The sequence below is a fragment of the Rhinolophus sinicus genome, chromosome 3, assembly GCF_057876585.1.
Source record: "Rhinolophus sinicus isolate RSI-liver-muscle chromosome 3, RSI-T2T, whole genome shotgun sequence".
Classification (NCBI taxonomy): domain Eukaryota; kingdom Metazoa; phylum Chordata; class Mammalia; order Chiroptera; family Rhinolophidae; genus Rhinolophus; species Rhinolophus sinicus.
Window position 1 is genome coordinate 174,522,025 of NC_142503.1, and position 16,193 is coordinate 174,538,217.

General features: G+C 45.3%; 1 protein-coding gene and 1 long non-coding RNA gene across 5 annotated transcripts in view; one reads left to right on the top strand and one right to left on the bottom strand.

Moving 5' to 3' along the window:
* The window catches only part of SUSD6 (sushi domain containing 6), a 91,219-nt gene that overhangs the window by 16,870 nt on the left and 58,156 nt on the right, over positions 1 to 16,193 (top strand). The window lies entirely within an intron of this gene.
* LOC141570536 (uncharacterized) lies at positions 3,538 to 6,917 on the bottom strand. 2 transcript variants are annotated; one of them, XR_012494624.2, is made up of 3 exons: positions 6,209 to 6,917; positions 5,913 to 6,065; positions 3,538 to 3,926 (listed from the first exon to the last, which is right to left on the bottom strand). It is a non-coding gene; the product is annotated as an uncharacterized LOC141570536 (long non-coding RNA). The 2 variants fall into 2 exon arrangements; XR_012494622.2 differs by having other exon boundaries at positions 5,913 to 6,072.

Genomic DNA, 16,193 nt, shown 5'->3' on the forward strand with positions numbered 1-16,193 from the left:
CCACAGGCTTATAAAAAAGACCTTTAGCCATCCACAGGAAGCCTTAATAGAGCACTGGGAAAATGCTTTGTGATAACAGGTAATCTCGGGTCACATTCTAGTTTTAGTTCTCTGAGGACCCTGTGTGAAGGGTATAGCATAACTGTTCTCAGGCAGTCAGAAGCTGCCACAGGTGGGAGAGAAGTACTTGTTTAGAAAATGTCAGAGAATCCACCATGTTGTTTTAACCAACTGTTTGTTCTTCATTCAATCTGCACTTTTTCCCCCTGTTATTTTTGTTTAATGGTTAGGAAAGAGGGCTCATTGCACTTTTCCTTTGTAAAGGTACACATCTCAAATTCGTTTCCCCCATTAACTTACTGGTTTTTTTTTTAATTTAAGCAATCACAAGCTGTGCTTGTTTCTTAAAGAAAGATTAGGAAGTAGAGGTTACTTGCAGACATGTGATTTCCCTTCTAGAGATCACCACTGTTCACCTGTTATTTTGCTACCTTTGTCTAGGATGGTCAGGGATGGCAGAGTGGCCCACAGGGTGTTAGAAGCAACAGCCGCATTTCTGGATGCCACGCTCACCCTCCTGTGGCTCATGGCCTTACATTGGGCAGCGCTCCTTGGGGATAAGCACTCAGCAACACCGTGTCCCCAAGCGTCCCCTCCCCTTCAGAGCAGGTAGTATGGAAGGCCCACTGCTTGTTTCCAGTCCTGCTGCATACTCCAGCGTGTTTGGCCTGGTTCACGTAGATTCTGCTCTCCTGGTTTTGTGCTCATTTTTCATGTAGGCAGATCATAAGGAATCTTGGGCCTCTTTTCGCTATAGGAACTGGTACAGGCTCTCAGGGTTGATAGTGTCCCATCTCATCCCTTCTTTCTCACTAAATGCACCTGGGAGGGCTCTGCCCAGGAGGAAAACTCATTGGGTAGGGTCTTTTTAGATGTCACATTTCCTCCCCCTTTTCTCTTCTTCCCAGGATGAGACCTGCCAGTAAAACTTCAGTGCAGGACTATTGAGATGTGTTTATCACTGTGGTGATGGACAGCGGAATCCTCACCTCTTCCGTATTGATTCCCTTCACCCCGTTGCAAACGGGAATTACAGGAAATCACAACTAGCACAAAAAACCTTTGGCAGATGGAATATGTAACCCCCATTCCCAGAAACAGGCAGAGTGGCCAAGCTGACCTACCTTAGCATTTAGTGGTCAGGGAACCGAAGCATGGCCTGAAGATAAAGTCTCCATCTGGGACCTGAAACCTGAGTCTTACCTGCTCTCTGACTTCTGTGTCATCATCACTCCCTTCTGAGTCCCTCCTTTCCAGTCGTTAACCAGCCCCTGCCAGTTCTTTCTTCTGTAGGTTTCTGTCACCAGCACCCTGGCCAGACCTCATCATCCTGTTTGGCCTCCCAGGCTGCTTTAGTCTCTGTTGCCATGTTCCTCTCCCGTGAACAGCATTCTTGTCTCAAGTGAGACTACGTAAGAGAAGGAAGCGCTGTGTGTGTGGGAGGGAGCATTACCAGCCCTTCCCTTGGTGGCAGGCTTCTTGAGGGCAAGGACCTGAATTTTGGTGCCTCTTACATAGGAGGCCTTCAGTAAAACGCATGTTGAATTGGATTAGGTTAAGATTCCTGCTCAGGAACTTCCCTTGGCTCCCCACTGCTGACTGATCCAAGGCTGGATTGTTCTGCCTATTTTCGTGGCTGCACAAATGGGCCTTACTGTAAGTATTCAGTTGAATGCTTAGTACTTTGTGGAATCACCAGCACTGCTATGTGATAGGTACTAGGAAAACTATAGAAATTGTCCTGAAGGATCTCAAATGGAATTTATTTTCTGTTCTTCCCTTATTCTTGGCCTTCCCCGCCTCCCCCTGTCCCCATCCGCTTCCCAACCCCCGAAGCCCCCAATTTATCATGCTTACTTCAGCCTCCAGCCCCAGAAATTCCCTCCTTCCTTCTCCGTACTTATTCAGCCCTCAAAGCTATCAGGTCAGATCTCCCTTTCTTCCTTTTTTAAGACCCTTTTGTCTTGGTTCAGATCCCTGTCTTCTTCCTTTTTTTTTTTTTTGTCATAACTCACAAGTGGCTGCTTGTTCTTCCTTGTTTTCTAATTACACCTCATGATTTAGCATTTTACTGGACCTACCTGGGATACTGAAATAGATAATCTTGCCTTATTGCACGCCTTGTTTGCTGTCTGGGTATGCAGCCCCCCCAACTGCATTCAAGTTCCTGGTGGGCTGGGGCCTGTGCCTTCTGTGCATTTTGCAAGCTATCTACAGAGGACGGTCAGGAAAGGGTGATATGTGGGGTTGACAGAGGTAGATGCAAGGGGTAGAACCCGTGGAGATGAAGGGTGATTTGACAGTCCTTTGGGAGTGTGGTTCCTAGCAGGATTTTGGATGGCCTGGAGCAGAGCAGGGGTTGGAGGTCAGAAGACCATCCAGGAGTTTTAGGACTCTGCAAACCAAGACCTGAGAGAAAATGGAATGGACAGGAAGGGTCAGGCTTATCTCCAAAAATTCATTCTGAGATTCTCATGAAACCTCGGTGGGAAAATGTGTTCCTCCTAGAAGTTGACCAGGGTTCTTGAGGAATTGTGGTGAGGCCAGATGCCTGTGTGGTAAATCCTCCCAAAAGGAGGATGTGAAAGGTCCCTGATGTGGGGAAGCTTATCGTTTAAGGGAACAATTAAGTGGCAGACCTGTTGAACTGAGGATTTGATTTATTTGTATTCATGACATTTGTATTGATTTCATCTTGGAAGTTTGGAGATTTGAATGTATTCTGCAAATACAAACACTTTCTTTGTTTCCTTTGTCAATGATGGGACTTACAGACTTATGTTGCATTTTTCATTTGAATAATAGATTCTCCCATGAAATTAAAAGCTGTGTCTTCCTCTTTTGACTTGGGCAGATTTTTAAGCGTTATGCTGACTTTTCCCCCCATCTCCCTTTTATTTCTTAGACTCACCTAGAACTGTGAAACAGGTTAGTAACAACTATGGGCTGGGGCCAATTTCAGCCAGCTAAATTCCTTGTAATCCAGTTTAAATCTATGGGGCACATCAAAACTTACTGGAATTCTAGGTAGGAACTGTGGTTGCAAAGGCAAAGCCATTTATTGTAGCTTGTATGAAATAAAACCAGCTTGAATTTTCTTCTCATAAACTTTCTCTGAAATACCTCTTTAGATCTTTTATTTTTGGCAAATACTAGGTATTGGGGAGGCAGCCTCATGACTGTTGTGATGGAGGGGTATAATAAGCCAGTGGGTGATTTCCTAGAATCCTGAGCCTTTGAAAAATGTTATTCCTTTTGTAAAGTATTAAGTGCAGAAGCCAGGCTGTCTATCTCACTCAGATTTATACCCTCTTCCCATTCTATTCTCCATTACTAAATATTGTGGCCTCAGTCTACCTAAAAACATGATGGCTTAGCTGTGTTTAAATGTCTGCAGCAGTTTGGCAATGAAGTTTATTTTAGCCCTTTAATAATGATGATGATAATGTCGATGGAAGAAAAGTCCAAACCTGTGGAGGATTTTTATAAGTTCATTTGAGTCAAACTGGTGACATATTCCGGCAAGCAAAATCTCAACAGATTGAGAAAATGCTCCAGAGAATGACAGTTTTACAGCTTATTTTATACATTAGAATCAAAGGAGGAGACGTAAGGCGGGGTCCATGACACCCATTGGTGATGGATTAAGGAGGAGAGAGAAAGCAAAGCGGAGAAATCTCTAGAATTGGATAAAAGGCAAAATGGAGAAACACTTTTACATTGGTGAGTACAGGCTAGTTAATAATTTTAACATTTACAGCACATAGAGATGGTATGCGGGGAACAAGATGACAATGAGGGGTTCTGCGGTCTCCTGCTCTGGGGGTCTTGGGCTCTCGTGCTGGGGGCTTGTTCCAATGAGGGATCTAGAAAAGAAAATTTTTCTAATATTTCAAAGGTACGTTATCCTAGATGCATAAGAACAATGGACAGATGGACAGCCGAGTGGCTCAGTTGGTTAGAGCGCGAGCTCTCAGCAACAAGATTGCTGGTTCAATTCCCGCATGGGATGGTGGGCAGTGTCACCCGCAACTAAAGATTGAAAACGGCGACTGGACTTGGAGCTGAGCTGCGCCCTCCACAACTAGATTGAAGGACAATGACTTCGAGCATAGGGGCCCTGGAGAAGCATGCTGTTCCCAATATTCCCCAATTAAAAAAATAACAGTCAAATTAAAAAAACAACAACAACAATGGACGGAGCTCACTTAAGGTAAAGATTGACCTTTGCTAAGGAAGCTATAAGCCTGCGATGGGACTGTCCGCCATGACCTGTCCAGTTAGGACTTTGTGATCAGACCGTCCTGTGTTGTGGTTTCTTTCAGCCTCTGAGTTTGTCAGGGCTGCCATGTGCCCCCCGAGCTTGTCAGGTTTATTGCATAGCCCACTTTTCACTCACAGTAATAACAGACACTCAGTGGCAGGTACTCTAATTGAGTTGTGAACTAGTTCTTTCTAAGTCTCCTAGGAAGAAACTCACTATACGTATGAAGGTATTACTGTTAAGTAGCGGAAAACAGCCATGGAGTATAGAGAAATCATCTGCTCAAAGGTTATACTTTAGAGAAGTACTTTGAATGAAGTTGTATGTTTTCCATTTGGAATGGGGTGTTGTTGCTTCTCTTGAGAAGGCTTTTTACTATAGTATTACATATAATGGTTCCTCTGGAACTCACAACAGGATTCTTTTTTTACCCTGTCCTGTATTTACAGCTGCTTTTCCCCTAGGAGAGCATTCATCTGTCTTAAAAAGCAGAGAGAAAACAAGAAGTTCTCTCAAACAGTGAGGTTTGGAAATCAGAACTGCATTTTCCTTTCAGGAGGCGAGTTTTAAAGGGTTGTTTGGATGGGAGAGAAGGAAGTCTGGCTACAGTAACACTCCCCTCCCCCCCCAGTGCAGCTCTCCCTCTACACACACACACACACACACACACACACACACACACACGTTCTTTGTGACAGATGTGAAAGAGTTTAGGACACAGGATGCCCGTTATGGCCCCTTTGTTGTACTGGACCGAACATTGCTTTTCAGCCCGAGTAAGTCAGTTTTTCTGGTGGGCGTCTTTCTTGTCCTGGGTCTCCCTGGGCTGGTGTTGGCCCTGAAAGCCAGGACCAGCCTATGGTGATTGCATTTGAGGGTAGGGTCAGAGCATCTGAGAGCATTTGGAACAGAAAACATTTCTGATCATTAGGATGTTTGCATCCTACCAGTGCTTCAAGGCCTTGGAGCTTGGGTTCGCCAGGCATCCAAATGAGGTTAGTAAATGGGCTTTACCCGAAAGCCCCTTAGCCTCTTTCTGCACAGTTTTAACCATACATTTTTGTTTTCTGAGAAGAGGAGGCATTCTGCTTTGGAGTTGAGTGACTGTGCCTTCTGTTCAGATTCTCTAAAGGGTTACACTCGCAAAGCTAACGAGCACTGTCTTCCACTCTGCACACGCTCTGATTCAGAGTGGGCAGCAGGCTGGAGGCGAGGGCTATTGAAGGCAGATATTGAGGTGACAGGAAGGGCAGCTGTACCCTGATGCTCCAGTGGTTTGCCCCCTTGCTGGTGGCCCACCCCCCACAGCTGAGCCAACAGGGAGGCTTTCAGCTTCCCTGAAATGACTACTTCTCCCAGCTGGCTTAGTGTGACCAGCCATAGGGAGGGGTGGGCTTCCTGGGGAAGAGTGTGGGGGAGTCTTAATTACACCCGCCTGGTTTGGACGATCTCAGGCTCATCTCCTTTTACCATGTTGGCTGATAGTTCCCTTCAGCTCTCAGAACAACCCTCTTCATTCCCAAGGGGAACCCATTTTTGCTAAAGCACACACATAAATACCCACCCCCCGCCCCAAGCTGCAACCTACCTTGAGTATTGCTGTTTGTGCCTTCTGACTCCTTTCCAGAAGAGGCAGGTAGCCAGTCTTGCCTTTTCATGGACTGCTCCTGCCACGCGGGAGTTCCTGGGGACGATGCTGCTGGACGGTGTCACCTGGCGGGGCCTGGACGGGAGCCGCTCCCTGGGTGCTTAGAGGAGAGAGCGGTGAGAACAGTGCGGGGCTGCGCTGTCTGAGGGGGCCCAGGGCTCACAGTCTGACCGGGAGATATTCAACTGAACTTGGCTTAGTGAGAATTAGAACTGAGTTCTTGTTTAGCCACTAACCGTGTGTCCCTGGGCAGGTCATGGTCCGTTTCTACGCTTCAGTTTCCCCCTTAAAATGGAAAGATTGGACTTTACAGGATGATCCCAAGTTCCTTGAGGCAGTAACATGTCAGGATCCCAGGACAGACGCCTGAGGACGCTGCTGTTGAGCTAAAGCACAGGCTGGAACAGAACAACCTGCATTTCCCGGTTTTCTTTTGCCTCCAGGCGTCTGCCTGTGCTCTTCCCGCTCCCTTTTCCCACCTCTTGCGCTGTCTGCTAACACCTTCCTGAAGGCCGTGTCCAATTAGACTGCTGCTTGCCCACTCGGGTCGGAGTGCCCTCCTCTGTCTTCCGCATTGCCCTCTGCTTTGCGCTCAGCCCTGAATGACTGTCGCCTTATTCTTCTGGACCCGGTGGTGAGCTCCCAGAGGGCAGAGACCGCCTGCTGTGAGCACCACATTCCCACGTGGCTGCTGTGGCCCGGAATGCGGTGTGTGCAGTGAGTGTGGATGCTGAAATGGCCCTCCTGCGCCAGCACGCCTCAGCCCTCTGCAAGCTGCACGGGGCCTCCCCCAACCCCACCTTTCTGGTGAGCTGCGCGGAGGTGCTGGGGAACCTTGCGTAATGCTGAGAGTTGATTTGGAGGGTCTTCTCATGGTGGCAGAGCATTTGGTGGTGATGTCACCTTGCCCTACGTCCTCTTTCAAGGTGTTGCTCCCACCTGAGATGGGCCCCGGACTTTGCCCTGCTCCTCCCCATTGCCAGCCCTGGTGGAGGAGCAGACAGGCACACAAATTGCTGTCCCTGCCAGCTGCCCGTGGCTGGGCCATCTGCTGCTTTCCACCGCGGGTGGGGTGAGGGGTGCTCAGCAGCCTCATCTCCTTCACTGCTCTGACTACTCGGGTGGGGCCCAGCCCCCCTTCTCCCCACATTCTGTCCTCTGTACAGGGCTCTGTTACGCGGCTCTTCATTGAGGTCTTGCTTTTGTTCCAGCTGCTGCCCCCCCCACTGCGCTGGGGGACCCTGGCTGCATGTTTTGTTTGCTCTGCGTGCGCTTTGCCCTTTAGCCCTTGCCCCCAGGAATCTTTATATAACATAAGGCGGCGGCGGCGGCAGCAGCAGCAGCAAAAATCTTTAGAAATGTAACTTTGGCCTCCTGTTGGTCTCTGTTCAGATGCAAATGATGCGTCTCTTCCCATCAGAGTTGGTACCTTCGGGTTCACCACCCCTTTTTCCACCCTCCTTCTGGGGAACCTCTGAACCACAGGGCGGGCCAAATCAGTCACTGGAAAAACTCTTAATTTTGCTTGTGCTTCAAGCCTCACCTCTTTCCGGCCTTGTGTGGACATGGAAGGAGGTGAGGAGAGAGGAACCTACCCCATCACTCTTGGTGACTCTGGCTTTGGAGGCTCTTAACTGGTGTGTGTGTGTGTGTGTGTGTGTGTGTGTGTGTGTGTGTACAAACAACTGCAGGGTGGGATGGGGGAGAATGTGAACAGAGTCTTAAAAGTCATCTTTACCAAGCGAAGCAGTGACAAAGCAGGAAATAGAAGGGCAGCATGCCCTAAACCAAACTTCTCAGACTTCAACAAGCGGGTGAATCACCTGGGCAACTGTACTAAAATGCAGATTCTGATTCAGTAGATCAGGGATATGGGTAAGAGGCAGCATTTCTAAGAAGCTCCCAGCTGCCGCCAGTGCTGCTGTTCATAGCCCGTATGTTGAATAACAAGGCCCTAGCTCACCTCGTCCTCCTCTTCATACCAGTCACAAAGGTGGGCCTGCGGGAAGGCAGTGGGAACTTCGGAAGTAAGGACTTTCATATTTTAAATCTGAGGGCCTAGGCTGAAAAGCCAGTATTTACAGAACCCTTTCCTGGGTCCCTCATGCCTGAACTGCTGGCTTTTCTGGAGCTTTCCTTGGCCCCATTTTGTTGGCCCAATATAAGAACTTCTGCCCTTCAGAGGGTGGATGTGCACAGAAACTGGATCCTTCCCCCTTTCTCTTTGACTCATTGTAAATAGATAAGGCCAAACCCAGCATTTCAAACAGAATTTTAGAGCCAGAAGAATTCTTAAGTCATCTTTTCTGACCATTTTATTTTACTGAAGAGGAAATGGGCCCAGAAAAGTTTTGTGACATGTCTAGAATCAAACAGCTAGTGGCAGAGCTGGGATTAAAAGCCAGATGTCTGAACTCCTCAGCTGCTCTCTTCTCTGAGGGACTGTAAACCCAAGGTCGGGGTGATGGGAAAATGCAAATGTTTTCATGACAGGAGGTAGGATGAGAGGCCTTCTGGTGGTGGGAAGGGATTCTGTACTGCATGCGCCAATCACATAGGTCTGCGGGCGTCTGCTGCTTCGTGCAGCGTTAATTCACGGAGGCCAGGCTTCTCCACCAGAACACTGTGGAAGTCTGGGGCCAAATAATCCTTTGTTGTGGGGGCTTGTCTTGTATGTGGGATGTTTAGCAGCATCCCCGGCTTCTACCCACCCAATGTCAGGAGCACCCTCCCCACAAGTTATAACAATAAAAAATGCCCCCGGATGTTGCCAGGTATCTTGGAAGGGGTATAAAATTGCCCCCATTTGAGAACCACTAGTTAGGCAATAAGTAATTTGGGGAGAAGGGTCCCTCTTAGGCACTTACACTGGAGTTAAATTTTGAGTGTGTGTTGGTCTCAGGGTTACAAAGAAAAGTGTATAACGGATGGAGCCCCAGTTTTCCTGGTACCATATAGTTTAGTTTGTGATGTAGTGGGGTGACCAGAGTAACCAATGCATGGAACAGACAAATTGCTGTCTTAATGACCCCCCCAGGATGTGGAGCACCAAGCTGGACTCTGAAGAATGGGGTGTAGCCCAGGGTACTTAAGGAGATTTTGCTGCCCGGGGCTGGATGCTATAGCTAAGAACTGAGTACCTCTCATTCACATCTTGAGTTATTCTTACCCACTTTTCTCAAGGAGCATATTTCCATTTGGAAACATTTTATCTGAATCTGTAAAGGTCAGTCAGACGCCTATGAACCAATAGAAACGTACAGTGGGAGGGAAGGCGGCCTACTCATGCCTGATGCTGGTACCGCTAACTCATTCCTTAAGGAGATTCACTTCTTATTTCTAACTTGATTTTCTTCTGCTTTGGGATGAATCCTGCAGTAGACCTTTCTTGTCTCTTTCCTAGTGTGTTAAGCAGTGTTGCCATAAGACGATGTAAGAGCTACAGTTTGTAATGTTTTGACTACATAAGTATAGAACATGGGTAAATGCCCCTCTTGTGAGCCTCAGAAAGTGTCTTTATACCCTTTTCACTCTTTGTAGACTGTTGTACTTAAAACTGTATTTAAGGGCACTGAGACCCCGTCTTGTGCTCAGCACAGGCTTCCCTGAAGAATCGTACTCAGGGCACAACAAGGGATGAGTGATGGGAGCTTCATAGTTCCTGTCGACTTCGCCAAACTGAATTGTTTTCAATACTTTAAACATGCTCTATTGCCTCCTGCATTGTTTCTGACAATAAACCTGCTATAATTATTTTGTTCTTCCAAATACAGTGTGTCTCTCTTCCCCCTAACCCTCCATGGCTGATTTTAAGATTATCTCTTTATTACTAATTTTCAGCATTTTGATTATGATGTGCCTTGTTTTCTTTTTGTGCTTCTTTTTCTTGGGGTTTGATGAGCTTCTTGGATCTGTGCATTTATAGTTTTCATCAAAGTTGGAAAATTTTCAGCCATTATTTCTTAAAATATGTTTTGTGCCTATTCACGTTCCCCGCCCCCACCCCCCACCCCCACCGCGCTTGCCCACTATACATATGACATGTTGCTTGATATTGTACCACTGCTGACTGATGATGTTCCATGTATGTCATTTTGGATATTTTCTATTGCTGTGTTTTCAAGTTCATTAACTTTTTCTGCAGTAGTGTCTAATCTGTTAATCCCATCCCATATAGTTTTCATTTCAGATATTTGTGTCTTGCCCTCTAGAAGTTCAGTTTGGGTCTTCTTCGTGTCTTCCATTTCTTTCCTCATCGTACTCATGCTTTCTTCTTTCTTGAACACATGGAATATATTGTAATAGATTTTAATATCCATGTCCACTAACTTTATCATTTGTGTCATTTTTAGGTTTGTTTCTATTGTTTATTTACCTAATTATTATGGTCATATTTTTCTGCCTATTTACATGCCTATTAATTTTTTATTTGAAGCTAGACGGTGAGTTTTATGTTGCTGGTGCTGGAACTTTTGTATTCCTTTCATTACTTTTGGACTTTGTTCTTAGAAGCAATTCAGTTTCTTGGAAATGGTTTGATACTTTCAAAGCTTGCGTTTCAGTTTTATTAGATTAGATTCACAACAGCCTTTAATCTAAGGCTAGGTTGGTTCCACTACTGAGGGTAAACCCTTTGGAAGATTCCATCAGTGCCCCATAAGGAGATTTCTTCCACTTTGGCCGGTGGGAACGTAAACTGTTTCTGACTCTCTGTGAGCCCTGGGGGTTATGCTACCTACTTCTTTCTATTGATTATTTCCCCACCTTGCTAGTTTTCTCACACATGCACATATCAGTACTCAACTAAAGACTCAAGAGGATCCCTCTGCAAATCTGGCGCTTTTTCTCTTTGCAGCTTTTTCCTTTCAATTACTTTGCCCTGCAAATTCTAGCCACCTTGGCCTCCCTAAATTCCCAACTCTCTCTTCAACTCATCGAGCTTGTTAAAGTCTTTCAGGTTTCTTCTCCCTCCTCTGTTGGCCTGGAAACTGTTTAGGGAGTTAGCTGGGCACTAGTAGGGCTCACTGCATTTCTTTCCCTTTTCTTAGGATCACTGCCCTGTTTATTGTTGAATGTCTGAAAAACATACTTTACATGTATTATATCTGGCTTTATAGTTGCTTAAGGAAAGATAGTCAATTCTCTCATTTCCCTGTTATTCCATCATGACTAGAGAAAGAAGTCTCTCAAACCATCACCTCAGACCAATTTTTAACCTTGGATGTCTTTTTCCTCCCGTGAAAGTGGCTCCACTGTGACAGATTTTACTGATAATTCTGCCAGGTTCAGGTCATGTCAATTTACCTAACATTTATTGAATACCTGCTGTGTCCAAAAGAATAGTATGGTTCAGTATCATGCTGTACATGGTAGGTAACTTTACCTGTATTCTAATGCTTCACTTTTAGAAGGAGGTTGGGTGTATTTCCAGCTGTTATCCCGGCATGAACATGCACATACACGTACAGTTTGAACCTCCTCTGTCCCTCTTAACATCTTCCAGGACATTACCTAGACTTTATGAAGTTCTTCATTTGGTGCCTCTGCCTGAGCTTTGACTAATTTGAGATTACTTTTGGAATCTCTGTTTGGAGAATTAAGGGACTATCCTTTGTTGTGAATTAATCAGATTTCTTTCTTCTAGGGTCCTGATTTAGAGCCCCACATGGAGAGAACTGGAAGTATGATTAAAGTTAGAACTGGAGCAGGTAGGCCTTGGAAGAGGGACTATAGAATCAGAGGGCTGTGTGAGGGCAGAGGTGGGGGCAGGGGCCTAGGGCTAATCAAAGGGGAAGGAAAGGTGGGCAGGTTCCGGCTTCTCGTCTTTGCTTGAGGCCTCACAGTCCAACCTTGACAGCTTGCAGGAAGTTTGGGTAATTTGTGAGGAAGAGGACAGGAAGAGTCATGGTTTAGTTGTAAATTAGGAGAACTCTTGGAATTTACACAAGATGGAGAACATTCGGAGCCAAAAGACAGTATCCTGTTTAGCTTAAGTGCATACCTCACTGGGGCTATTACTCTTCAGTATATAGAGGTAAAGAACATGATCCTAAAATCCTGAAGCTGAACCTCAGAAGAAAATACTCACGTGACATTTGAGTAGAAAGGAGGAAAATGCCAGAAATGGGCACCATGTTTTTGGTGAATCTTAAGGCCTGAGAGACACCAGGAAAGGTCATTTCTCTAGCCCTGCCACTAGGTTGACTGTTTCTTCTTACTCATGAAGTCTACATTAGAGGTACAAGTTTTGGGGGAGGAGTGCCAGAGTGGAGAACCTTTTTTATTGAACACTGAGGAAGCAAGCAGCTCTGTAATAGTCATCACCCCAGCTTCTCCCTAGCTTTGGCCAACCATAACCTGTGGGAGTGTCAGTCCAGAGGGACTCCATGTGGCGTCTCGGCGCTATCCGGACAGTTTAGGAAGCCTTAACTGAAATCATGGGGTCAACTGAGAAGGTACAACTTACAAGATACAAATTCCCTCCAGCCATCATCCAGTCTTTCTTTTCCTTTCTTTTCTAAATCCCTTCCCAAGCCAATTAGTTTTCCCCTTGTGTCCATTTTCTCACTTTGAATTCAATCTACCCTTACCATTCTAATGAAATTGTTCTTTATCTTACTGGACCTTTGCTCTATCTGTCAGCTCCCCCTCACATCCTTCTTGAGTCTCTGTGTCCCTCCTTTGACATCTTTGATACACAAGCTCCTGGTTTCCTTGTACTTTTTGGAATGTCACTCCTGGGCTCTCGTTCCCCGATATGCCTCTTTATAAAGTTAGTATTCTCCTCAGGATTTTGTCCTTGACTCTCCTCTCACTCAACTCTCTTCTTCATCTATTCTGCATGGCTTCAACCATCACTTACAGGCTTATAACTCCAGGGCTCTATCCGAAGCTCAGAGTGCTCGGCAGTTTCATACTCATTTCTGATTTGCCTGCTAACCTTTCTACCTGGATATCCTTCAAGTACCTACAATTCAACATCTCCAAGAATAACCTGAGCTAAATTCATTACATTCTTCAGCAAAATCTGCTTGTCCACCTTTGTTCTTTTTCTCCTGTGGTGGCTTCTACCATTCACCCAGCCACTGAGGCCAGAATCCTGGGCAGCATCCTTTATTGTTCTCACTCGTCCTGTCCTGTTAGTTTTGGGCATTTTCTGCAGAATTGGGCACATCATGGGCACTGAATGAATAAATAAAAGAAAAGTTTCTTGATTTCATCTGAATTTAATTACCGGTTAGCACTTTGGCCTTGGTAAAACTGAACACCTCTGATTACTCTAACTTTGGGGAAGGGCATTTGATTTGGGGCCACATTTAAATTATATTAAGGAGAGGGCACTTTTTTGTTTAAAACAGGAATACTTTGTGGAAGGATTAGTTATTATTAGAAATGGGTGCTTTGGCCACTGTGCTATCTTTTAGGGCTGCTTGAAGGAGCTGCTGACAGTTAAAGATGAGGTGGGTGAAGTCAGCTTGTGCTGGCCCAGGAGGCGTTGTCTGCCCCTGGTGTGCGTGGGAGTAGACGCAGTGTGTTGTGCGTGAACTTGCCACATGCTTTGAGTTTCATTCAAGGAACATGGTAAGACCTTTCCACTGGAGAGGGTACTGTGCCGCCTTTTACTCACTGGTGGATTTCCTAATTACATCCTAGTATCTCTAACGAACACAGACGATGTGTTTGTAACTGTCATGCTTTTCAAGTTTATCTCCTTTGCTTTCCATCAAGCCCCTGTAATATATAAAAAAAAAGAAAGAAAGAAAAGGAGAAAGTGACTTAAAGAATCATAGGATTTTGGAGCCAGAGAAGTTCTTCAAGTAGCAGTCATCTAGCTCAACCTTTACATTTTTAGACGATGGCGATGATAATAACAGATGGTGATGGCTATAATACCTACCATTTTTGACGACTCACTATGCTAAGTGCTTTACATGCATTTCCCCATATAATATTTACAATAGCCCTATGAGGTACCTGTTATTAGTGCTGTCTTAGAAGGAAAGCGGTCCAGAAAGACTGGCTAACTGCTTTGGGTTAGGAGTATGCTGAAGTAGCTATTATGCAGAAAGATGAAGCATCTTGCTTGCCCAAGGTTGTTTTCCAGTTAGAGGCAGAACATGCGCAGAATCCAGTTCTCCTGACCTTGAACTCAATGAGCATGTATTTTTGTTTTGACATGAGAATTCATTCTCTATGGTCATTTTTGTCTAATTTCTTGCTCAACCCTTTTTAATTTCAGTGAAATTGAATGAAGTAGAGGAAAAGGCGGTTTGGAATTGGGGTTTTTGGTGAGGTTTTAAAGTTTATTTTTAAATAGGCAGCCTTCCCAGACTGACTGGGAATGTAGCAGAAGGCCTGAGAACCAGGAAGTGACACAGACCTGTTTATACCATCCCACTTGGAGACCTTTGGAAAGCAATCCACAGAGATGATAAAAAGTAAACATAACTGCATCAGCCAGTTCTCTTGGGCTCACTATTTTTGACCTGGAGGAGGTGTTTCCTGCAGAGCCATGAGTACTTTGAAAACCCAAATCTGGCCGTTAAACATCCCCTTGAGTAAACATATATAGAGAGACAGACAGATATTTATTTCTTGTTACCAGACAACAGCATTCAGTGGGTTTTGGCAGACAAAACTGTCACTTTTCTCTCTCTCTCTCTGCCATCCTTTTGGTGAATTGTTCTTCCATTTCCTTTTCTTTCTTTGTAATTAGCACACTATGCGTGCAAAACTGTCCTGAGAGCTCACTAAATATGTGCGTGATCTCCAAGGTCCAGCTCAAAGCTCTCTCTTCACCTCCCCTCTACTCCCAATCCAAAGTCTTTGTTCCTATCTAGTTTACGTTCTCACAGCTCCTTTTTTATAAAACCTTTTTATTGGGTCCTAGTAACAATTTCAGAGTGTTATACTGATAAACATACAATACTGCTCACGTCAATTGTGATTCCTTCAGAGTAAGAACTGGGCTCCCCTTCATCTCTGTAATCACCCACGCCTCGCACTGAAGACAGCCAGTAAATATTTGCTGAATTGCAGTATAGTCACTGCAAACACAGAGCCCTAAGAAGTCAGATTTAGCAAATCACCTTCCCAGACTTTATTTGCCAAGTGGGTATTGAAGCCTGCTCCACTCAGTTCTGATGGGAACCAAACAGAGGCGTGTGATGACACATAGATGTATCTCTAGGGTCTACCGACCAATTATAGCTGCTGCTACCAAGCATTTGTTTTGCTACCTGGTGAAAACTTCAGGATTTATACCTTTTACCCTCCTGTTTTATATCTGCTGCTACTTTGCCATCTTGTATTGCTTACACAAATTATGTCTTTTGGAGTTATCTTTTTTCCCCTTTACTGAACAAGTAAATGTTGAGCAGCTTGGGGCACAGAAAGAGGCAGGATTAGTGGTCTTTGAAGGAATTTACTGCCTGTAGTAAATGAAGATTACCACAGTTAAGTAACTAACTGTGAGGGACCCTGGGGAAGGATATGATTGGTTGTCCCATTTGTGGTCCAGACAGTGATGGTAAAGGTACAGAAAAGTCTTCTATGCTTGTGGGCTGAATTGGTAAGTTTTCCCAGAAGAGAGGCAACTAAGCTTGACCTTGTATTGAAAAAGAAAAAGAGCAGGGAGCCCTTTGCAGTAGGAAAGCAGGAGGAGGAAAAATTTCCAGGCCCCTTGGATTCCACTTATCTATAAACCGGGGGTAATGACAGGTATTCAGTGAGGTTTTGTGTGTGTGTGTGTGTGTGTGTGTGTGTGTGTGTGCGTCACACATTTAAGCTCCCTGCCCTCATCCTTTCCTACAACAGGCTAGAAGACCTCCTAGGCTCCCCTAGGCACAAACATTAGTATAGTCACATATATGATTATTTAACTTGGGGGGAGTGATCGCTAAGTTCCTTAAAAATATTTTTAGAACTTCATGGGAGAGAACCTTGGCAGTTCATTTGTTTCACTGTTGGCTGTTCTGTCATCTAAATTGTGTTTTGAGCCTAGTCTCAGGGCGTGTATTTCCAGCCCAGCTGAAACAGTGCCCTTTGGAAGTCCAGTGGGGGCTCAGCACAGCCTGTTAGGGCAGGAAGGGGCCTTAGCCAACACTAATGTGAGTGCCCACTGTTCCAGACACTGTCTTGCATCCTTCACATTTATCTCCTTCCACCTCACAGGAACTCGGTGAGGTGGGGATTGTTTGTCCAGTTCATAGATGGGAATTG